At 46.6% G+C, this 24,335-nt stretch overlaps 1 protein-coding gene and 1 long non-coding RNA gene across 2 annotated transcripts in view; both read right to left on the bottom strand.

Annotated features, from left to right (window-relative positions):
- GABBR2 (gamma-aminobutyric acid type B receptor subunit 2) overlaps positions 1 to 24,335 on the bottom strand; it is a 338,745-nt gene that overhangs the window by 29,307 nt on the left and 285,103 nt on the right. The gene's annotated exons all lie outside the window — the stretch shown is intronic.
- LOC115276551 lies at positions 1,256 to 7,670 on the bottom strand. The gene is made up of 2 exons (XR_003901995.1): positions 7,099 to 7,670; positions 1,256 to 2,299 (listed from the first exon to the last, which is right to left on the bottom strand). It is a non-coding gene; the product is annotated as an uncharacterized LOC115276551 (long non-coding RNA).

The following is a 24,335-nucleotide window of genomic DNA, read 5'->3' as shown; positions in this document are numbered from 1 at the left end:
CTACAAAGCCCAGAGACACACATGCCCCAGGGTAATGCAAGTGAGAACAAAGCGTCCATTTCATTTTCCTGTTGTCATTCAGGGAGGCAGGCGGATTGGGAGCCCCCAAAGTGCACTGTTGCAAAGATTGTTCTGAAATTGGATGCTGTGATTGGCGCTGCTGTCACCGCTGGCCGCGCTGGGGATCCCTGGGCAGCATCGGGCCCCTGGCAGATGTGCAAGTCCCCTTCTTCACCTCACAGCCCACTGGCTTTTCTAGGCTCTCTTCTCTTCTTCCCCACCCCCAGCCTCGCCTCCTTAAACACACACACACAAACACACACACACAAAGTCTTCGAGATCATATTGTTCCAGTTTGTGGACTCCCACACCCTCTGGGCTTCAAGAGACTCAAACATTTTCTTTCACCTCCATTCCTTAGTGTATGCTCTGTGCCAAGACTTTGTCTTTGCACACCTCTGATGACGAGACACTCACTACCTCCTAAGGTGCTCAGTTCATTTTTGGGATGGGCCATATTAAAATTGGAATGTTCTTCCTTATCCTAAACTGAAACCTGAATCCCCAGAACTCCCCTCCCCCGACACCGGGTCCTGGGCTCTGCCTCTCGGCCCCTGCAAGTGTGGCTCCTTCCTGAGCTCTGGCACTTGTGCTCCTCAGAGACCTCTCTCTGCTTGTTGACATCAACCCTTTCTATGTGGCACAGTGTTTAGCCCTTTCCTTATCCTGGCCACCCTGCCTCCTGTCACTCTCTGCATAGGGTCTGGGGCCCATCTGAGATATACATTTTCCAGGGGGCGCTGAGTAGGGCAAGAGTGCTTTCCTCTCCCCACACCGACAGCCCTGTTCACCGGGGGCTGTCCCCTGACCCAGCACTGGTTACTTAGCAGCTGACGCACACCTGGGCTTGGCGGTCCACACTGTCATTGTCCACATTTAAGGGAATACTGGTGCTTGAAACAGTCATACACACATGCACACATGACTCTGTCTGCTCGCCTTAGGGATCTACAGATCCTGTGATGCAGAACCCCTGAGAGTCTCTCTGCTGTCCAGGAGAAATGCACTGGTGCCCCTTTGTCATCCCTCACGACACTTCAGGGTCTCCTTTTCCATGCAGGACATGCTGCCCTGCTGTGCACTCCAAGAATTAGCCACCAAAGGCTACATGACCTAACAATCTCACTGAAAAGGAATTAAAATGGCCCACACGGGAGAGGAGGGAGTGAGCAATCTGGAGACAGGATGCAGCAGGGAGAGTAAGAACAGAACGCAGATTTAAGGAGGGTTGAAGTGCTGGTACATTTTTCCTATGGACCAGAGACAGTGACATAGCTTTGGCACAGCAAAAGGCAGGCATACAATCCCCTCATGCTAACTTAGCATTTTTCACCAACATGATCACACGTGCCCCTCTGACAATCCCACACAAGGTAGGGCAGGATGTATAAGCTCTATTTTGCAGATGAGGAAACTGAGGCTCAGAGAGGTGAAGTGGGCTGACCGAAGGAAGTGGAGGAGCGGCAGAGGCGGGGTCTCTCCCGACACCCCCAGCTGCTTGTCCACAGTTCTCAGCCCCTTTGCCAGAGGTGGGGCTCACATGGCCAATCCTGGCCAGGACGCAGTGCGAGAAGCACCATTTGCCCCATGGGCTGAGGCCTGGAGCTGTTGCTGCAAGGCCGGCATGCTGCCTGGTAGAGGTGCCAAGATCGCTGAGCCGCCTGGTGGAAGGCGGTTACCCTGGAGACGAGGTGGACTCACAGGTGGACTTTGACTGAGTGAGACACAGACGTGTGAGGCGTGTGGCTGCTGAGATTTGGGGGTTCCCAGGTTTAGAGGGTTACTGCGTCCCAGCGCAGCCCATCCCCGCTAACACAGAAGGGCGATGACATCTGCTTTATGCTATCACGTGCAGGCACCATGCCAAGGACTCTGCACATGTCACCGCACGAAGTCCTTGAACCGGTCCTGTGAGAAAAGGATTATTCTTCCTCTTCACTGTAGGGGAAAATGGAGACTCAGAGAAGTGAGGCCACCTGCCCCGGGTCACAGAGCCACTAAGGTGTGGACCCGGGACATGAATCTGGGTCTGTCTGACTGGAGAGCCTCGATGAACTCCAGTGATTTGCAGAAACAGATGGCCATTGTGTTCCAACACCCTGTTGGGCTAAATGCTTCCTTTGAAGATGGAAGATTGCACAGATTGCTTTTCTCATTCAGATTTTACGCCCGAGTAAAATCCTTGTGCTATGATTTATTATAGCAACACTGATTTTCCAATTTTAAGACAACAATGCAGCTTGAAATAAAAGCGAAAGAAAACATTGAAACATTTGAAACCTTTGGTTTGGATCCTTATTACATCTTGCTTGAAGTGCTCGGGGTCTATCTGTCTTCCCCTCCTGACTCCGGTCTCCCCCATTGCGACCGACTGCCAGAGCCTCCCTCCCTCCCTCCTTCCTTCCTCCCTCCTTAGGGACCGACTGCCAGAGCCTCCCTCCTCCCTATGTTTATTTATTTTTGAAAGAGAGAGAAAGAGAGAAAGGGAGAGAGAGAGAGTGCGAGTGGGGTAGGGGCAGAGAGAGGGGGAGACACGGAATCTGAAGCAGGCTCCAGGCTCTGAGCTGTCAGCACAGAGCCCAACGTGGGGCTTGAACCCAGGAGCTGTGAAATCATGATCTGAGCCAAAGTCGGACACTTAATAGACTAAGCCACCCAGGCGTACCCAGAGCCACGTTTCTAAAATAGAGTCTAAGTATGCTCCCTCCTGCCCCAAAACCACAAAGACTCCTTGTCCTCTCCAGCAGCACTTCCTAAATTATATTCTTCAGAATATGTAAATGTAAATATGCTCCATGAGAAAAGGTTTCCATGGCCAAAGAAGTTTTAAAAATGCTAATTGAAATTTTTTATTATTAAATATTAAAATGTTTAATTAAAAGATTTTTAAACTGCAGGACTTTTCAGAGCCTTTAACATGCTAAGTCCAAGTCCATTGTACATTTCCAAGAGTCAAATATATAGTTTCTGGGATCTGTTAAATGGTTGGACCATGAAATCCCCCATTCCCTTTTTTTGGGGGGACACCCTAATGGGATTAGCATTCTGTATCGTATGCTTTGGGACGATGATGGCTTTTAGGATAAAGTCTGAAGTTCTCAGCTTAACACTCAAGTCCTCCCAGGATCCGGTCCTGGATCACCCTCCAGGCTCATCTTGCAAAGCCCTGTGTCCGCCTAACCCAGGGTCCAAGCCCTGGGCACCTCACAGTTTGTCCTATCTCTCAGTGCTAGCTTGTGGGGTTCGTGGAGCTGTAACCAGGAACTGGGAAACGTCAGAAATTTGACACAATACAGCCTGTATTGGGGGAACGTTAAGAACACTCCATTAGTGACGTGGCTGAGATGAAATGAGGAATGCACGACTAATTGAAAGCCATGTGTTTACCGAGGCTCAAAGGATCCCTTTTAGAAACAGGAACTGGGCCCGCATATGCCAACGAGCAAGGCAAAATGGGTGCACGTTGGAAACAAAAAGCGCCAAGATATGCTGGGCCGAACCAAAGATATCAACGTTAATAATAAAGTAATTAACATGCACGGGAAACGCAAAAGCTGCCAGGAGGCTGATAAGAGAGCGTTATTAAAAAAGAATGAGCAGCGTAGCACAGAAGTGAAATTAAGTTTTGCATTTCTTTTTTATCACGGACCCCCTAATACTCTATGAGTAATAAATAGGCCTGGACTTACTGCAAAAATACCAATGAGGCTGGGGCCAAAATTAGCTGTTGACCCTCCCTCTGGCAAAATAAACAGATCAGTCATCAGTCAGCCAGCCAGTCACTGAGAACATGAGGAAGAGAATTAGTCCAGGACAGGAGACCCATGCCAGGAGGTGTGGTCGGTGGCACAGTGATGGTTAAATGGGCCAACTCTGGGGCCAGACTGCCTGAGGGCTGGTCCCTCCTCTGTCACTTACAAATGATGGGACCTTGTAGCAGCTATTTAACCTTGTCATCTGTAAAATGGGCACAAACACAGTACCTACCTCATAGGATTGAGGATTAAATGCACTGATGTGGAAAACTGCCAGGTTTACTGGTGCTACATCTCCATCACCCCCTGCTGCAATCTATCCCCCAAAAAGCTCCCTGATGAGGTATAAGTTCAAAAAGCATTTCAAAGGACTCATTAAGAAAAGCAGACCAGGGGTGCCTGGGTGGCTCAGTCGTTGAAGTGTCTGACTTCGGTCTAGGTCATGATCTTGCCAGTCTAGAGTTCGAGCCCCGCATCAGGGGGCTGTGCTGATAGCTCAGAGCCTGGAGCCTGTTTCAGATTCTGTGTCTCTTTCTCTCCTTCTTGGCCCCTCCCCAGGTCATACTCTTTCTTTGTCTCTCTCTCTCTCAAAAAGAAATAAACATTAAAAAAAAAAAAAGAAGGAAAGAAAAAAGAAAGGCAGACCAAACTCCTGTATCAGTCATTGCTCCTGTGTCTGGTCCCTGGGGCGTACAGAGGAAGAGCAGGGATGTGGAAACAGGCATCTGAGGACTGGTTTAAACTGGCATATTACCCTCAGTCACCTCTTGGGCTCTGAGGCTTTAAGTAAGTCTGTGCTTTGGTTTCCCCATTAGGGACATGAGGGGTCTGTTCAGGTGATTTCTTAGATCACTTCAAATTGAGTCAACACTATTTGCACAGACAAGCATCGATTATAAAGAGTGTGAAACCAGTCCTCCTTGGAGGTTCCTTCTCCTCCTCGCCACCTATTCCTGGTACTGGGGTCCTCCTGGGTCCTTGGGCTGGAAGCTGCCCAGGTATTGGCCTGCCATGCCTTCCTCACCAGCATGTCCGCCTGCCCTGAGCACTGTGACTTGAGCCTCTGCCTACCTTGCCCTGTCCCTTGGGGCTCATGTTCTCTTGCCCTCACTGTGCCACCTTCCCAGCCGTCTCTTTCTCAGGGAGGACTCCCTCCCCACTGCCATGTTTCTCCTTTGCTCTCATTCTTATAAACATATTTTCCCCCAAACATACAGAAGCTGAATAGCACAATGAACTCTTGTGTGCACTGTCCTCCGGGAGTAACATTTTGCCATATCTGTTCCCTTTCACTCTTTGTCTTCCTTTGTCTCTAAACTGCCCCCCCCCACGTTTCCATGGTCCCCCCCCAGACCATTGGAAGGTAAATTTGAAGTAGATTTGACCATTTGAAGTAAATTTCAGACTGCATGACACTTCAGCACAAATAAGTACGTTGTCCTACACAAGCACGGCATTATCTCCTATTGTACCTACGACAAGTGGAATCTGGTAACTAGAGTGAAGTTTGATAAAGACCTCATCATGTTGCTCCACCGCTAAGACTCCTTTAATGGCTCTCAACTGCCTCTGAGGTCAAAGTCAAAGCTCCTTCCAGTCCTGTACCTGCTTTCTACCCGAAGAGCAGTCAGATGCAACGGATTCTAGAATTCTTTCCTATACATACTGTCCACGTGCCTGCCCAAGGACTTTCATCTACCAGGAATACCATTATTCCTTGAGGCTTTGTCCATTGTTTAAAGCTCAACCTGGAGTGCCTGGGTGACTCAGTCGGTTAAGTGTCCGGCTTTGGTTCAGGTCATGATCTCACGGTTTATGGGTTCGAGCCCCGCATCAGGCTCTGTGTTGACAGCTAGCTCAGAGCCTGGAGCCTGCTTCAGATTCTGTGTCTCCCTGTCTCTCTGACCCTCCTCTGCTCATGCTGCCTCTTTCTGTCTCTCAAAAATAAATAAAAAACAGTAAAAAATTAAAAAAATAAAGCTCAACTAAAATCCTATTTTTGTCCAAAAATTTTTAAAAATTTTTATTAAAAAATTTTTTTTTGAGAGACAGAGACAGCACGAGCAGGGGAAGGTCAGAGAGAGAGCGTGACACAGAATCTGAAGCAGGCTCCAGGCTCTGAGCTAGCTGTCAGCACAGAACCTGACACAGGGCTCAAACCCACGAACTGTGAGATCATGACCTGAGCTGAAGCCGGATGCTCAACCAACTGAGTCACCCAGGTGCCCCTAAATTTTTTAAATGTTTATTTACTTGTGAGAAAGAGAGAGAGACAGAGGTGTGAATGGGGGAGGGGCAGAGAGCAGGAGACACAGAATCTGAAGTAGGCTCGAGGCTCTGAGCTGTCAGCACAGAGCCCAAGGCAGGGCTCGAACTCACAGACTGTGAGATCATGACCTGAGCTGAAGTCAGACACTTAACCTACTGAACCACCCAGGCACCCCTTATTTTGCTCAAAATTTCTAAGGTGTCTCTAATGAAATGCATCTTTCTTTTCATATCTCCATAGCATGTGGGAAGCTAGTGTGATGACATATTTCATGCACGGAGGAAGGTAGGGACAAAAGAATTAGAGAAATGGTAGGGATCTCTGATCAAGCTGTGTGCCTGAAGTCCACATTACCTCTGCACCTTTCCAGGATGCCAGCATGTGGCCTCCACTGTGCACTCCAACTTAGTCACTTGTAACTGAAAATATCCTAATGGCTACGGTAGGGATTAGGGCTGACACTCTTCTAATGCTGTGAGGCAGCAGTAGAAAAATACAATGCCTTATGCTCTGGTTGGATTGGAAATTCGCTCTTCTCCCAAAGCATTTCCAACTCTTCTTACCCTTGGTTTGGAGTGCCCTTCACCTGGTGTGCCCTCATCTACTTTTACTTTTTTCTTTTTTTAAACTGAGATAAAATTCACATCACCAAAAATGCACCATCTTAACCATTTCCCAGTGTGCAATCACTGGGTTTTATTGTATTTACAATGCTGTTCAACCATCACTAGAGTCTAATTCCAAATCATATCCGCCACTCCAAAAAGAAACCCCCTAGGCAGTCCCTCCCTCTCCGCCTCTGTCAGCCCCTAATCTACTTTCTGCCTCTCTTGGGTTTGCCTATTCTGGACATTCCACATGGACAGAATTGTACAACGTGTGGCCATGTAGTGTCTGGCTTTTCACACCGAACATAATGCTGTTAAGGTGCAGTGTGTATTCAAGCTTCATTTCTCCTTATGGCTGAATAATAGGCTACCGTCTGGAAACACTCCATTTTGTGTACCCATTCACCTGCTGATGGAGGTTTGTGTTGTTTCCACTTGTTTTTGCCATTATTAAGTGCGCACGTCGTCATCTCTCTTGCGTGAGAATCGGGTGGAATTGCTGGGTCCGATGGTAACTCGGTTTAATTTTTTGTGGAAATGCTAGACTGTTTCACACAGCTCCCGTTTTCTTAAACCATCCAAGTCCTTCTTGTTCTTTTAAGACTCGAGGAGAAAAAAAGTCCACACTCTCCTATTTCTTGGTGAACTCTTTCTCAAGGCAGGATGATTAGCCAGTTTGGTTAGCCTCCGTGATCCCACGGGGCTGGGGGAGGAGCTCTTCCAGCACTTCCACTTCCGGTACTGGCATTGTCAGTGAACATTTCCGTCTCCCCCCGGACTGGCAGCGTCCTGAGAGCAGGGGCTGTGCCTCCCCCAGTGCTGTGGCCCCAGCATCTGGCACGTAGTGGTGCCCAGTAAACGAGAATTGGGCAAATGAATGAATGCCTCCTGTCTCTCTAGCAGCCTTATGGTGCAGCTGAGCGTCACAAAGTCTTCTCCATAACAGAGGTCAGGTTGGTGGTGAGAACCTCCTGGATGTGAGAGTGAGCGCCTGTGGGAGGGGCACGGGGCGTGGCTGTGGGAGGGGCACGGGGCGTGGCCGTGGGAGGAGGCAGGGGGCAGGGGGTGCGCATGCGTGGATGGGTTATGACCACACATGATTATGTTCACAGACGACCGTGGAATGGGCCATATGATACTGATCCATATGATACTGCCTAGAAGGGGGAAGTGAGAACAGTCAGTGTGGACAAGATGGCAGTTAGGATGCCTGGTGACGGACAACTGCTGGAGACAGTAACAGTAATGGCTTCACCTTGGGGTGGAGCTCTGCTACGTACGAAGCAGTTTCCTCTCCACGGTCTCGTGTGAGAAACGCGCGGAGCATGGAGGGAGCATGGCTCTGAGGAGCAGCAGGCCTGGCCCCACCTGCTACCTGGATGGTCCGGAGCCCGTCACTTGACTCTTGTATACCTTCAGGTGCTCATGGGCAAAATGTGAATAGGACTCTGCACATGGTGACTGTAAGGATTCAGTGAATGGATTTTGGTAGGAGGGCATTGGAATGAGTAAATCCACCTCACACGCAGCCCTGCTCCTTGGGACTTCCCTGGGAGGCTGGCGGGGTAGTTGTGTTAATTTCCTTATGGAGTCAGGAGTGAGTACGAAAGTCACAATGCTGTAATGCCTTTTATGGGTCAGGCTCAGTGTGAGGCACTTGAACATGTTATTCCAGCTAATGCTCCTGATATACCTGTGAGGGAGGCATGGATCTTTCCTACTAGGCACTGGGGCTCAGAGAGGGTGAATCACTCACCCAAGGTCACACAGCTAGGAGATGGCAGAATATGGGCCAGAACATTGGACTGTGGCATCTGTGGCTACCTCATTATTCCTCCAAAGCCCCTGTGCAGGAGCCTGGGTTGTGAATGCATTCCATTTCCTTGGCATGTGAATGCCTTTCCAGAAGGCTGCCATATATTTTTAATAATTGGTATGAACATGCAATCTCTCGTCAGCTGGCTTCCCGTCTGCTGTAAGACACAGATAAGAAAGAAAGAGCCGAGCGGACACAGGAAAATCCTCCACACCCGTTGGCAGAAATCGCTCCGGCCCAGAGTTACCTTTCTAGATTTAATTCTCTGAGGCTTCTGTGTCTGACTCATGTAAGAAAATGACTTCTTGGGTGAAATATTAAAACGCCGTGCGTGGATATTCACTGTCTCGCTCTGGCAGCTCTGGCGACGGTGGCTCAGAGAAAACAGGCTGTGCAGTCTGGGTTTGGGCATCAGATTTGATTCCTCTGAGGTTCCTGAGCCAGGGGCGGGCTGGTCTGGGCTCAGGGGACCCGCTGACAAGCAGTCAGACACAGAGAAACGGCAGGATGAGGGACTAGTTCTCAGGGGGCTGGGGGTGGGGCGGCCAGCGGCCAGATAATAAATAATGCTCCATGTATAGCTAACCTTCTATGAGAGCCCTCGATATGCTGGGCACAGGCTAAGTCCTCTCCGTGGACTGTTCTTCTAATCCTCCCCAAAGCCCTGTGCAGTAGGAACTATTAATATTGAGACCCGTATTACGGATGAAGAAACTGTGGCCCTCAGAAGTTGTCACTCCCTGTATGTATCAGTTTCCTATGGTTGCTGTAACACATTTCTGCACACTGGTGCCTTACAACAATAGAACTTTATTCTTACACAGCTCTGGAAGGCCGAAGTCTGAAAGCAAGGTATTGGCAGGGCTCGCCTCCTCGAAGCCTCTGGGGGAGAATCCTGCACATCTAGTTCTCAGCGGCTGCAGTTCCCTGGCCTGTGGCCACATCCCGCTCCAGTCTCTGCTTCTCCCTTCCCACGGCCTTCTATTCTCTGTCTGTGTCTGTCCTCTTCTGTTTCTTATAAGGATACTTGCCACTAGATTTAGGGCCAATCTCAGTAATCCAAGACGATTGCATCTTAAGATCTTCAATTACATCTGCAAGGACGCGTTATCTAAATAATCTGTGCTCTGTTCATAGATTCTGGGGGTAGGGATGTTGATGTATCTTTCGGGGTCACAAGTCAACCCACTGTACTAACCTAACTTCGCACAGTAAGTGGCTAAGCTGGGATCTGAAGCTAAATCTAATTCCAGAGCCTATTTGCATAGCCCTTAGGGACCATCTTCCACAGACCTACCTGCTGTGTGACTGTGCGCACATCGCTTAACCCCTCTGTGCCTGTTTCCTCATCTGTAGATAATGGTAAGAACTGCACGGGGCTGTTGTGAGGATTAAATGAGCTGGCAACATAAAGCATCTGAAACAGGGCCTAGCACTTAGTATATGCACTCAACACACGCTGCTATTATTATTTTTGCTGCTGTTATTACCAAGACAACGCAGCTTCGTTGCAATCCTGTACGAAGGCTGAACAGACTGCTACTGAGGACGGGCTGGACTGGGAGACAATGCTCTCGGATCTAAATTTGCTAGGTTTGAACATCTGCTCACAAGTGCTCCACGCTTATGAAACATCCACCAGATAATCACAGATGTGAAAGAGATTTAAACATTTATAAGAGAACACTGGGCACAATGGATGCTAATAATTTCGAAAGCATCAGTGAAGAAAATGTTTCTTTAAAACAAAACAAGTAAAACACAGGATTGATGCAAAAAGAAAAAAAAAAGCAGGAAGTATCAAGAGACTGGCAGGCTTGTTCTAGCAGAATGGGTTCCATGTCATCGGACACCACAGGGCCGGGGCTGGGGACAGTTTCAATGTGTAGCGAGGTCATCTCAGGCTGGTCAGTTCACCTCTCCAGCCTCAGTTTCCTCATCTCTAAAATGGGAATGTCCAGGTGTTTTGTGAACTCTGCCTTGCTGTGGAATTATGAGGCACTGTTGTTTTTATAGTATGCATTTGCCAGCTGTTGAGTGCCTGTGCCCATGTGAGAGGGACCTGGGGTCAGGGCCCCGGTCCACAGAAGGGCAGGAGAGTGGCTGGGCCAGGCACCGAGAACTGGGCAGGACCTGAGCTTAGGCTGCTATCCCCTGAGCATTTAGAAGGGGTCCACAGTTTGTGTCGGTGTCCACCGAACTGAACTGAGCAGGTTTGGGTCATATTAAATGTTCCATCCTATATCAAGTTCAGAATGACTCAGTATTTGAAATCTAATCCACAGTTGCTTTAGGGAGAAACTTCAAGCCAAACAATGGCCAGAAATAACAAATATTCACCAAGTGGCCGATGGTTCCATTTCAGAGCCACTGTGAAGGCCGAGGTGCCAGGACGCTGGTCCTGATTGCCCCTTGCTTTCCTGGCGATTTCTTGTGGTTGGTGGCTTCCTGCAACTGCAGCTTTTTTTGTCTGTTTTTTAACTTGCCTAATGTTCTGGTCTGGAACTTGCTCACCTGCCTCTCAACGGCAATGAAAAGCATGGCAGAAACAGAAATCTTGTAGCTTTTCCTTTGTTCTATTCCTTGGTCTCTCTCTTTCATGGGGGAAACAATTGTTTAAATGATGATGAAGATTTTCAGAAAATCATGAGACTGAGCAAGCTCATTCGGCTCCATAGGGTCACACATGTGAGCCTTCCCAGGTGGCCCTCTCTGAGTCTGCATGTCCTTTGTCACTATCACATCCTCTGGCTGGAGGTCAGGGTCGGGGGTAGTAAGGGACTATCTGGACTTGAGGTCTTCTGGATTCAGGTTTTTCTTCTCCTACCTTTTCAGCCTTTAATATATTGATTGCCCTGAGTGTAGATCTAACTCTGGCATCCACAGGGCAGTCCTGGGCTCTTCCTAGAGATTGGTGAGAGGGCAGTCTGGAAGGTTTCAACCTTGGCTGCACCCCAGAACCCAGGGCAGCTTAAAAAAATCTCAATGCTCAGGACCCCTTCCAATTCTGATTTTCTGGGGAGTGTGACCCAAAGACCAGTATTTTACAAAAGATCTTCTCTGGGTGATGCAGCCAGGATTGAGAACCACAGATGTAGCCTATCTTTAAAATCATTTAAAAATCTTCCTCTTTAAATATCACTAACTTTATTTTTCTTTTCAGTGTCAACATATTTACCCAATAATCTAAGCCAGTTGCTGAGTAACCACATCACCTGGTCACATATTGCCAAAGCTGAAAAGAGTCATGCTAGGGAATGATGTCCATTCATTCATTCATTCATTCACTCATTCATACATGCATTCCTTTGCTCATCTTTCACTTGTCCATTTTACCAAAGTAAAGTAAACACCTCCTATATGCCTGCCAGGTGCTATGCTCCATTCCAGTGGAGGAAGACAGGAAACAGTGAAGGAGAAAAATATTGGTGGAAAAACAGGACAAAGTGAGACAGAAGGTTGGGGGCCATTTACAGTTTGTTAATTAGTTAACACATGGGTACTCCCCAACACGATCTACAAATTCAATGCAACCTCGAAGAAAATCCTAATGGTCTTTTTTTGCAAACATGGAAAAGCTGATCCTGTAGGTCTAATTGAATCAAGGGATCCTGAATGGCCAAAACAGTCTTGAAAAAGAACAAAGTTGCAGGACTTATGCTTCCCAATTTCAAAGCTAACCATAAGTGATACAGTAATGAAGACAGTATGGTGTTGGCATCAGGACAGACATGTAGATCGATGGAATAAGATTGAGTATCCAGAAATAACCATATATCAATGGAAAATTGGTTTTGCATCAGGGTTAGACTATTCAATGGGGGAAAGAATCTTTTTTCAGCAAATTTTCCTTGGACAACTAGATATCCACATGTAAAAGAAGTAATCTGTATCATTACCTCACACCGTATAAAAAGTTAAAAACAGATAAAATGCCTGAATGTAAGACCAATACTATAAAACTCTTAGAAGAAAACATAAATGTAATAAATCTACATGACCCTAGACCAGGAAATGGTTTCTGAGTTATGTTATCTAAAGCACAAATAACCAAAGAAAAAATAAATTTGATTTTGTTAAAATGAAACATGTTTTCTCATGTCACAGGATACTACTGAGAAAGTGAAATGACAGCCCACAGAATGGGAGAAAATAGTCATAAAGCACATACCTGATAAGTATCTAGTAGTATCCACAATATGTAAAGAGCTCTCACAAATCAACACCAAAAAGACAAATACTAAAAAATGGGAAAATGGCTTGAATAGATATTTTCCCAAAGAAGATATACATATGGCCAACATGCACATGAAAAGATGCCCACCATCATTAGTTATTTGATAATAATTATCATCAAAACCACAATGAGGGGCACCTGGGGGGCTCAGTTCATTAAGCATCCAGTTTCGGCTCAGGTCATAATCTCAGGGTTTGTGGGTTTGAGCCCCGTGTCAAGCTCTGTGCTGACAGCTCAGAGCCTGGAGCCTGCTTTAGATTCTGTGTCTCCCTCTCTCTGACCTGAGGGACGTGCTGTCTCTCTGTCTCTCAAAAACAAATAAAAAAAACATAAAAGAAACCCAACCCACAATGAGATATTACCACTTCACACCCAAAAGAATGACTATAACCCAAAAGACAGATAAATACATTTTCTGGTGACAAAGTGGAGACACTGAAACCCTCATACACTGCTGATGGGAATGTAAAATGGTGCAACCAATGTGTTCCTAAATATGTTAAACAGAGTTACTATATGACCTAGCAATTCTACTTGTGTGTGTGTGTGTGTATGTGTGTGTGTGTATACCCAAGAGAATTGAAAGCATATATTCACACAAAAACTTGGACATGAATGCTCACAGCAGCATTATTCCTAACAGCCAAAAGGTGGGAAGAGCCCAAATATCAATTAACTGGGGAACAGGCAAGCAAAATGTGGTATATCCATATAAGGGAATATTATTCAGCCATAAAAGGAAATGAAATACATATGCTACCTTAAAAACATTATGCTAAGTGCAAGAACACAGAAACAAAAGGCCACATGTTGTATGATCCCACTGATACAAAATGTCCAGAGTAGGCAAACTCATGAAATATAAAGTAGATTACCGGTTGCCAGGGGCTGGAGAGAAGGGGAAATCTGGGGTGATGGATAAAAGGAAAGGCTATTTATTTGGGGATGATGAAATAGTTCTATATTTGCACAATCTTACGAACGTATTAAAAACCCACCACACCATACATTTGAAAGCTGAATTTTATGGCTTCTGAATGATACCTCAAAAAAATACTCCATCACAAATGAATCTGTCTGCCGTGTGGAGAATGGCTTGGAAATGGCAATGAGCGGGAGCCGGAAGCCTGCTTGGAAACTTGTGATAACAACACCACCTCAGTGGCTTCAGCAATAATGGCTCCTTACTCAATCACACCTCTTGTTCACTGTGTCAACTGTAGCTTTGCCTCGTAGCGTCCTCTTCTGGGATGCCAGATAATGAGTGTGATGGTGCTTTGGGCCTCAGTGGTAGCCATGGAGTAGAGGGGTGGATTAGGAAAGGATAGGGTAGGAGTTAACAGTGAATAAAAGACAACCCTCCCTCCCCTCGACGTCCTTATGGACCTCCCATTGTAGCGGATGGGGTGGCATTTGTGACAGCGATAGGAATATGGATGGAATGTGCCGAACTCATTCATACAGAATGTACCATAGCATAGTCAACGCACTATATACAGAGCACCCTGTATATCAATACCTGATTCTCTCTTTCCTTCTGGACACATTTTAAGACGGCTCTTTCCTGCCCCACTGAACTCAGGCAGGGACTGTTAACATGTCCTGGCCAGTAGAATGTCTGTGGAAGTGACACGTGACGTATTGGAGTGGAAACTTTAAAAGTCAGTACACACTTTGCCATATACTCTGTGCCCCTGCTGCACAAACTGTCCCAGAAGGTGCCCCCCCAGCTGTGTCCTTAACTTAGGACACTAGGGGGAAGGTGTGGTTGACTCCTGATGGACAAGTACTCTGATGAGTAGAGAACCTTTATTATCTTAGTGTTGGGTTTTTTACTTATCTATTCTTTTGCTACCACATCAAAACCTAGAACACCTTGACTTATACATGTTCTCTTTTACTTTTTCACTCTCTGAAGGGCATTAGATCCACACTCAATCCTGGCTCATACTTTAAAAAAGAAGCCCACTGTCTCAGCACTGTAACTTAAACTTTAGACCAAGAATCTAGAGGTATCTGTGTGTGTGTGTGTGTGTGTGTGTGTGTGTGTGTGTGTCTAATCTTGCCCACCAGCCTGTGCAGTCCTTGAGGGAGCCTGAGCATGGCAGACACAGGGGTCCCCCATAACTGCTGAAGGAGCACCCTGATGACACGTAATTTACAAAGAGCAGGTTGTTTGGAATTTTCCCCACTAAAAAGAGGGAAGGTCTCTGTAGGTGCAACAGCTCATGTATCTGCGGACATGAATGTGTGGGGGTGGGGAAAATCACCCAAATTTAAAGGCTCATTTTGCTCCAGAAAATTTTGCCAAGATACACAGTGGTCAGAAGATGCCAAGATCACAGGCAATTTTCCAGCCATTCTGTTCCAGGCACTTGAGAATTTCTAGTGAACAGATCATCCCCTGGAGAGCACCTGGACAGGTAGAGACCAGAGAATTTCTAACCTCAGGGCTGTGCCCTGGCTTTCTGGCTCTGTGTCTTTTGCTTTGTGTCCTGAGGAGCGTTCCGAGCCTGAGTGCCTCCGGAAGGCACAAGAGAATCTAACAAGAGGGATGAAGTAAACTGTAATCTCTCACATATCTGAGATGCTTCTGATGATACAAGATGTTCCAGAAAGGTGGCTGTGGCCGGCAGAGCCCGTCCGTCCTCAGGCGGGGCCCACGATGCTGACGGCCGCTGGGGCTGAGCCGGGACCCACGCCAGAAGGCCAGTATCTGTGCACATCCCTAAATGTCTCCCTGGCATCTTATTCCAATTAAATCTTGCCCTGCATTCTCATTTTAATAACTTAATCTGGAATTTACACCTTGCCTCCTTTCCCAAAGGGCCTGAGGCAGCACACAATAAAAGCCTAAACACAAGAGGACAGTTAAAAATAAAGACAAACGATCAGAAAGCAAGATAATCCTCCAGGAACCTGAGATAAGATGGTAACTACGGCCAGAGTGTGGAATCTGGTTCCTACTTTCTGGCAGCCAAGGTTAGAAAGAAAGAGTGGCTTATTCAGTTACAATTGCCTGATCGAAGGAAGGAAGTAGATACAAGTTCACGGGGAGAGCACAATCCATTTCCTGGCGCTAAATTCCAAGAGGATCTATCCTGCGGATCTTCATCTCAGGGGCACTAAGTCACAAACTGAACAACAGCCCTTTATAGAAGATGCTGAATCATTCTTCAATTGGCAGCTTTAGCCCCATAAGTGGGCCCTTGATAAAAGGTGAGGGTGTAATATTAAATTAAATTGCAACTCGGCGAAGACATTTCTTGGAGAAGCCGGCTTAATGGGCCCAGACAGATGGGTTGAATTTGGACATATGGAGGCATGGGGAGAGAGTTCCAGGTGGAGGAAACAATTTATTCAATAAATATTTACCGAGCACTTACTCTGAGCCAGGCCCTGCCAGTGAGTGGGTACTGGGGACACACAGATGGCCTTGTGCTCCAAGGAGGTCACAGACTAGGGGGGCTGAGTGCACAGACAGTCAATTACTTGTGTTGTGACCGGAATGAGGGGCAAACAGGGTTAAGGAGCTTAGGCAGATACATCTGGGGCCGTCTGCATGTTTCAAAGCCTTCCGGAGAAGATGCTTCAGAGCTACTTCTTGAAGGTCAAATAGGAGCTTTTGGCATGAAGATGGCACCTTGAGGTGGCATGGAGGCTGTACTGGGAATAGGAGACAGCATGTACAAAGGCATGGAGGAAGAGAGAGCATGATATTTTGGAAGAACACCGATTGTTCTGGGTAGCTGAGCACAAGGAATGAGGAGGGGCCCAGAGATAGGGAGGCAAATGAAGCCAGAATGTCAAGGTCCTTTGGGCCTGCTAAGGAGTGTCAGTTTCATCCTCTAGCCAATGGGAAGAATTTGAACCAGGAGAGTGACCTGGCCAGAAGCTCAGATGACACAGCCACCCCTGGGATGGGGTTAGTCAGGCTAACCAAGGCCCTAGCAGACTCCACCAGAGGTTTTTGTGGGGTCCTACTATGCTCCCCGGGAGTTGGTCTGCATCTGCTGGGACCGCAGACCAGCCATCCATGTCCTCATAATGACTATGGATGATAAAGACCTATCCCACTGTCCAGGGCTGGCAGTGATGACCCATTGTTTGGAATGTGACCCTCTGCATCAAAGCTTTGGGCCACCAGGCCACCTGTGCACAGCCCACAGAGAAGAGTGGACCCTGATCCTTAGCACTACCCTCACCCTGGCCATTCTGATATCTCTTTATTTCAAAATCAATAGTGTGAGATGGAGCTTGGACAAGCTTTATGAGGATACCAGATGTTTCCAGAAAGTATCTGCTTTGTGATTGGATTTTTCTGCAGAGCAACTGTAGAGGGAGGTAGAAGATAAGCGTGAAAATTATTTAAAACTCTATGTATTCGCCTCTTCCAATATCTGTTTCCATAGGAACATACTGGAATAAGCCACCAGTTTCAAAGCCAAGTGTAGTCTATGACTTTGAAAGCCCTGGTTTGCTTCCTTGTAAAGGATGGTAAAAGCATGGAATGTGGAGGGAAGTTTGAAATACCCCTCTATTCCAGACTGCCTTGAACTTGATTATTGCCTGAATGGCCAGAAAGCCACAGAACCCGGAGTGCTGGGAATTCTTGATGTAAGCTGCTTGCAGCCTATGGAGACAGCCTTTCACCATTTCCATAAATAAACACCACACACATGGCTCCCATGGGTGACTAAATTGCACATGATTCCATCTCTTATTGCCACCTGCCTGGGAGAAGATGGGGGAATGTCTGCAGGGAGGCAGGTGGCCTAAGGATGCTGCCCTGCGGCTCTGCAGGGTGTTCAGCCTTCAGTGGCTTTTAGTGCTGTCCGCCATTTTCTCTTCATTTCCAGACCATTTCAGAGTGGTCAAGTGGAGGTGCAGGGAGTGGTCTGGTATAAAATGAAGGCTTGGGGAAAAAACCGAACAGCTCTTCCACCTAGATTCACAGGCTGTCTTCACACTATCAGTATACACTGCTTTTACTTCCAGGGGAAATTATCTCAGATTATTTTCCTCAAAAGAAAAAAAAATCCCATACGGGTGTGTGTGTATGAACACACATACAGTGTCAATTCTTGGTTTTCATCTTACTTGATCTAAACCCAGCATTTGACACACGTGGTCAAAATCTCCCCGTTGAAACACTTTCTTCATTTGGTTTCCTAGACACCAAACTCATCTGGCTTCCTTCCAATCTCAGTGGCTTCTCCTTCTGGGTCCTTTGTGTTTCTTCCCCACCTTCGTAATGTCCAAACACTGGAGTGATTGAGGGCCTGTCTTTGCTTCCCTTCTCTTCCATCTATATGCCCTCACCCTGCAGTGCTCTCATCCAAGGCTCTGAATGCTGTCTGTGTGTTGACCACATCCAAGTTCCCATCTCCCTTATATGACTTACACGTCTTTCCGAGCTCCAGACCTGTGTATATAACACCTATTCACCATCACCCCTAGCAGAGTAGTATTAAAAAACAAGTGTTTTCCCTTTTTTCTCAAGAATACAGATCATAGTTAAAACCCCCCTTTAGCCTACTTGGCAGATTTGCTCACACCTGCTATATCTGAAATGCAGAAACAGCCCATCTTCCCATCAGACTCTGTAAAGCAGAGGGAGAGAGGGCTGAGATGCAACACGGGAGTACTAAGCCGGGGGCCGAGACAGGGGTGCACCTGTCAGCCCTCGCCTTGGTCTATGGTATTTGTCTCAGAGAGCTCTCCCTTCTTTGAATGCCCCCTCTCTCTCTCATGGCCCAGCCTCATGGCTCTCTCTCCTGGCTACTTCCTTTCTTCCTGACCACGGCTTCAAAATTCCCCTTCCAGGCTTCTTCTGTCCCCAGCACTGCTTTGTGGTTCCTCAGGCTCCAGTCAGGACATCTTCACTTGTCACTGAACCTATACCCTGAGTGGTGGCACTCATGCCCACGGCCCCTCTTCTCCAATCTCTATAGGACAAACTACTCCCTTGTGCTGTAGGACCCTGTATCTGATACGAGCCCCTCTGCCCAGAAGTGAGCCCCCCACATTCCCTCCCAAACCTGCTCCTTCTGCCACACCCTGCCTCACCACCCAGAGATCTGGGCATTGCCCTTGCCATCTCCCTGCCCCATCCCTTAGAGTCAATCAATCACCAAGTCTCCTCACATCTGCTTCCTTAATCTCTCTCAAAGCCACCTGCTTCTCCCTGTTCCCACTGCAACTGCCTTGCTCTAGGTCACCATCAGCTCCTGCCTGGATTACAGCAAAACCCATCTCTGAGACTTCCCTGGGCCTCCAGCCTCGCCCTCCATCTGTTCTCACCCTGCAGCCAGGGCAAATCTGATCATGTCACTCCCCTGATTAAATATCTTTAACTTTGAAGTTTAACTTCCTCTGTTTAGCACAAAATGTCCCTAACGACCAGCTCTGCCCACATCTTCATTTGTCTTTCTTGTCACCTCCCCAAAGGCACCCTTGACTTCAGCCAGCAGAACTATTTCTCTCTCTGTCTCTCTCTCTCTCTCTCTCTCTCTCTCTGTCTCTGTCTGTATGTCTGTCTCTCTCTCTCTCTCACACACATACACACACACACACACACACACACACACACAGACTCCTTAAGAAAAAGAATAATATACTAACATCAGTAATATTGTGAGAAACTAGATATTTTCCCTCTAAGATTGGGAATAAGATTGGAATGCTCCCTTCTCACCATTCCTATTCAACATTGCACTTGGAGCCCCAGCTAATACAAATAGTAGACAAAAAAAGAAATAAAAGGTATACAGATTGGGAAGGAAGAAATAAAATTGCCTGTTTGCAGTTGACATGATTATCTATATTGAAAGTTCCAAAGAGTCAACAAAAAATTTCCTGAAACTAATAAGCAATTATATAGCAAGGCTGTAAGATATAGGTTAATATACAAAAGTCAATTGCTTTCCTATAGACCAGAAATGAGGAATTGGAATTTAGAATTAAAAACACAATACCATTTTTACTTTCACCAAAAGCAAAATAAAATACTTAGGTATAAATCTGGCAAAACATGTATAAGATCTATGTGAGGAAATCCACAAAGCTCTGATAAATTAAAGAAGCTCTAAATAAATGGAGAGACATTCCATGTTCATGGATAGGAAGACTCAATATTGTTAAGATATCAGTTCTTCTCAACTTGGTCTATAGAGTCAACACAGTCCCAAACAAAATCCCAGTTAAGTTACTTTGTGGATATTAACAAACTGTTTCTAAAGTTTTCATGGAAAGGCAAAAGACCCAGAATAGCCAATTCAATGTTGAAGAAGAATAAAGTTGGAGAGCAGACACTATTTGACTTCCAGGCTTACTATAAAACTATAGTAATCAAAACAATGTGATGTTGGCAAAAGAACAGACAAATAGATGAATGGAACAGAATATAGAGTCCAGAAATAGACCCATACAAATATAGTCAACTGATCTGTGGCAAAGACACAAAGGCAATGGAGAAAGGATAGTATTTTTGATAAATGGTGCTGGAAAGACTGGACATTCACAGTCATACAAATGAATCTAGAAAATGACCTTGTATCTTTTCAGAAAAATTAACTCAAAATGGACCACAGGCCTGAGTGAAAAACACATAACTATAAAATTTTTAAAAGATAACAGGAAAAAAATCTAGGTGACCTTGGGTTTGGCAATGAGTTTTTAAATAAGGCACTGAAAACATGATCAATGAAAGGAAGAAAAAGATAGGTTGGAGTTTATTAAAATAAAAAATTTCTGTTTTGTAAAAGACAATGTTAAGAGAATGAAAAAACAAGGTAGAGACTGAGAGAAAAGATTTGCAAAACATATTTGATAAAAGACTTGCATCCAAAATATATAAAGAACTTTTAAAACTCAACAATAAGAAGACAAGCTAATTAAAAAGTGAGTAAAAGATCTACACAGACACTTCACTAAAGATACACAGATGGAAATAAGAAAAGATGCTCCACATCATAAGTCATCAAGAAATTGTACATTAAAACAGCAATGTGATATCACTTCATATGCATTAGACCAGCTAAAATCCAAAACGCCGACAACACCCAATGCTAGCAAGGATGTACAACAATAGAAATTCTCATTCATAGCTGATGGGAATGGAAAATGGTTCAGACACCTTGCAAGACAGTTTGGCAGTTTCTTACAAAGCTAAACATGGACTTAGCATATGATCCAGTGATCATGCTTCTAGGGTATTTATCCAAATGGGTTGAAAACTTATGTCCACCCCAAACCCTACACAAATGGGCAAATAAAAAACTAACTGTGGTAGATTCATACAATGAAATATTCAGTGATAAAAAGAGATGAGCTATCAAGTCATGAAAAGACACAGAGGAACCTTAAATGCATATTGCTAAGTGGGAGAGACCAGTCTGAAGACACTACCTATCTTGATTTCAACCATATGACATTCTGGAAAAGGTAAAACTATCACGACACTAAAGAGATCAGGCATTGGCAAATTGTTGAGGATATTTAGGACAGTGAAACTGTTCTCTCTGACACTGTATGGTGGACACACAACTTTTGCATTTGACAAAACCTATAGAATGTGCAACACAAAGAGTGAACCCTGGGGCGCTTGGGTAGCTCAGTCGGTTAAGTGTTCCACTTCAGCTCAGGTCATGATCTCATGGTTTGTTGAGTTCAAGCCCCGCATTGGGCTCTGTGCTAACAGCTCAGAGCCGGGAGCCTGCTTCAGATTCTGTGTCTCCCCCTCTCTGCCCCTCCCCTGCTTATGTTCTGTCTCTCTGTCTCTCAATAATAAAACATTAAATAAATTTAAAAAAGAGTGAACTCTAACTAATGACAAATTATGGACTTCAGTAAATAATAATGAATCAGTACTGGCTCATCAATTGTTAACAAACACATCACAAAATGCAAGAAATTGTGGGGTATATATCAGAGGTCTCTGTACTTTCTGTTAAGTTTTTTAGGTAAACCCAAAACTGCTCTAAGCAACAAAATCTATTAATTATACAAAATTTTTAAAATGATATATATATCATGTTCTATCCTTAGAATATGATCTGGCACATAACAAGTGCTATATAAACATTTATTGCATGGAAATGAATAAGGGTGTGGAGCGGGGATGTCTTCAGTAGGACTCCAGGATCAGATTTTCATTCTCTGGACACTTGCACACACTCTCACTGGGAGAATCTCCCCCCACCGGGGCCTTCCCCTTATTCGCCAACTCTTCATCTTACTTATTTACTTCTAACTGCTCTCAGAATCTAATTATGTATGTGATCTAAAATGATCATGCTTCTTTCTGTATTTGCTGTCTGCCCGTCAACTAACCTGTGGGGGCCATGAGATCTGGGGCCATGGCTACTGCGCTTACCTTTGTGTGCAGAGGCACTGGCCGGGCAGCGTGTGTGTGTGTGTGTGTGGGGGGGGGGTCTCTCTGACCTGGCTCTGTCCGGGAGAAGCTGGCGGTCCAGCAGGGGTAGGGGCAGGGATGTACTCAGCAGAGAACAGCCCACTAAGTGTCCCGACAGGAAATGGTAGGAAGCTAGGGACAGGAGTGGGGAGGGGCAGGAGCTTCAACAGGTAGAGCTGGGGGAACTCAGGGACACATTCCTTGTCAGAGAAGGTTCTGGAAGCCGGGACAGCACAGGCAAAGGCTTGGAAGTGCAACACAGAGCAAGGTCTATGACTGGAATCCTGAGGTGTTCAGAGTGTCCAGAGCAACTGAAGGCATCCAAGGGAGGTGAGGAGAGGTGGGGACAGAGGGCCGAGATCTTTGATCGTTTCTCCCCCAAGCAAAGACTTTCTCTCTCACTGTGTGTGTGTGTGTGTGTGTGTGTGTGTGTGTGGCGGGGGGAGGTTCTGGAAAAAACAGCCCCTTGAAGGAGAATTTAGGACACCTCATCCCCGAGGCCCACTGTTCAACCACCACGTTGTGTCTGACAGAGGAGGGTCTGAGAGAAATCAACCGACTGCTTGGTGCTGTTTGGTAGAAAACTGACAATAAGCCTACAGGGCTGTGGGTCGACAAATCAAAGGGTTCTGCTACCATGGCAACAGAATGACAGGGCAACCCTAAAATAAGAGGAGAAAAAGAGGAGCAGGCCAGAAAAGGTTCAGAGAGAAATCTCAGCAGATACCTGGAGGGAAACACAGAGACGGAATATCTGGGCAGAAAGCCAGGGAGCTGGCTCTCCTCCAAGCCCCACCTTGGAAACTCTGGATGCCCTTGGGCAGGAACATCCTGTCCCCAGACTCAGTCTCCTCATCTACGCAGTGAGGCATTTCCATGACCCCTCCGCAGCCCCCCCACAGCTCCTCCCTTTGAGACCCATTGCTCTGAAAGGTTGCAAATGGGCTGTGGTCCTCTGCACAGAGCCATTGAGAGCCTCAGTACTTGTTTCAGAAAGGAAGTTAGAAAGGTAAGGTCAGTGATAGCAAACTGTCACTAAACACTAATCGGACTGCACAAGGTTGATCTCCTTGAAAGGGCCCAGGGGGACAGGCCTCCCGGATCCATTTCCGGAGTCTGCTGACTCAGGCTGACGCCAGCCCTGCAGCCTCTCCCTGCCACTGCCCAGAGCCTGGGGAACCCCTAGTGTGTACTTGGCCTCCACCTTAACCCAGTGGAGGTAGCAAGCCCTCGCCTCCCCAGCCACCCACGGCTAGGTTTCAAGCCAGCAGGGTCTGGCCTCTGTCCACCCGCCCAGATCCAGGTCTTCCGGCTGGCTCTGTCTGACTTGCTTTCTCCCTCCCTGACATCCTGGTCCCCCCCCCGCCCCCCACTTCTGGCTTGGGCTCTAATCTGAACCCTCATCTGCACAGTGTGAAAGCACTCCCTTTCCCTGCCCACTTCACAGATCTGTGCCGATGGCCAAAGGTCTGTGAGAGCTCCTAAACCCAAAAGTGCCATCAGTGTGTTGAAAGGCAGGGTAGGGTAGTGCACAAGAGGGTAGTTTGTGGCATTGCCACTAACCTCCTAGGTAACCTGGGTAAGTGCAATCTCTCGGGGTTTCAGTCTCCTTATCATTAAAATGGGGTTCAGGATAGCACCTGTTCCGTAATTATTGTGAGAGGATCTAGTGAGTTAACATTCAGAACTAGCGATCACCATCACTGTTGTGACCATTATTGGCATTAGGACTTGTGTTTAGCACCCACCCTGGCTGTCCCCAGCCTGGAGGCCGGCTTAGCCATGACAGTTCTTCCCTCCCCTCTGGAAACTGTCTGTCTGCCTCTGACCTCTACCCCTTGGCCTGTGGGCACAGCCTGCATCCTGGTTCTCTTCCTTGGCAGTCCTGTCTCTCTGGGGTCCTGCTTCCATCAAAGTGAGGCTGAGAGCTGTGAGGCGCAGGACCAGCCCGAGAGCTCTCTCTCCTGCAGCCTCGCTGGCAGAGAGCACCATTCTCTGCCATGGCTCCAGCTTTGTGACTTCTTACTATACCCAGTAAACCCTCTGTGTGTTCCCCTACAAATGACGCTGGGCATCTTGTTTGCTAGAACACCTTCTTGTCCACAAGGGTAAAAACCTGTCCCCACCACATAAAATGACCACTTTCACATTAGGTTAACAATCCGCACTACAGTC

The sequence above is a fragment of the Suricata suricatta genome, chromosome 13 (genome assembly GCF_006229205.1).
Source record: "Suricata suricatta isolate VVHF042 chromosome 13, meerkat_22Aug2017_6uvM2_HiC, whole genome shotgun sequence".
Lineage (NCBI taxonomy): Eukaryota > Metazoa > Chordata > Mammalia > Carnivora > Herpestidae > Suricata > Suricata suricatta.
The sequence above is the reverse complement of the archived record's forward strand: the minus strand, read 5'-3'. Positions and strand labels throughout refer to the sequence as shown.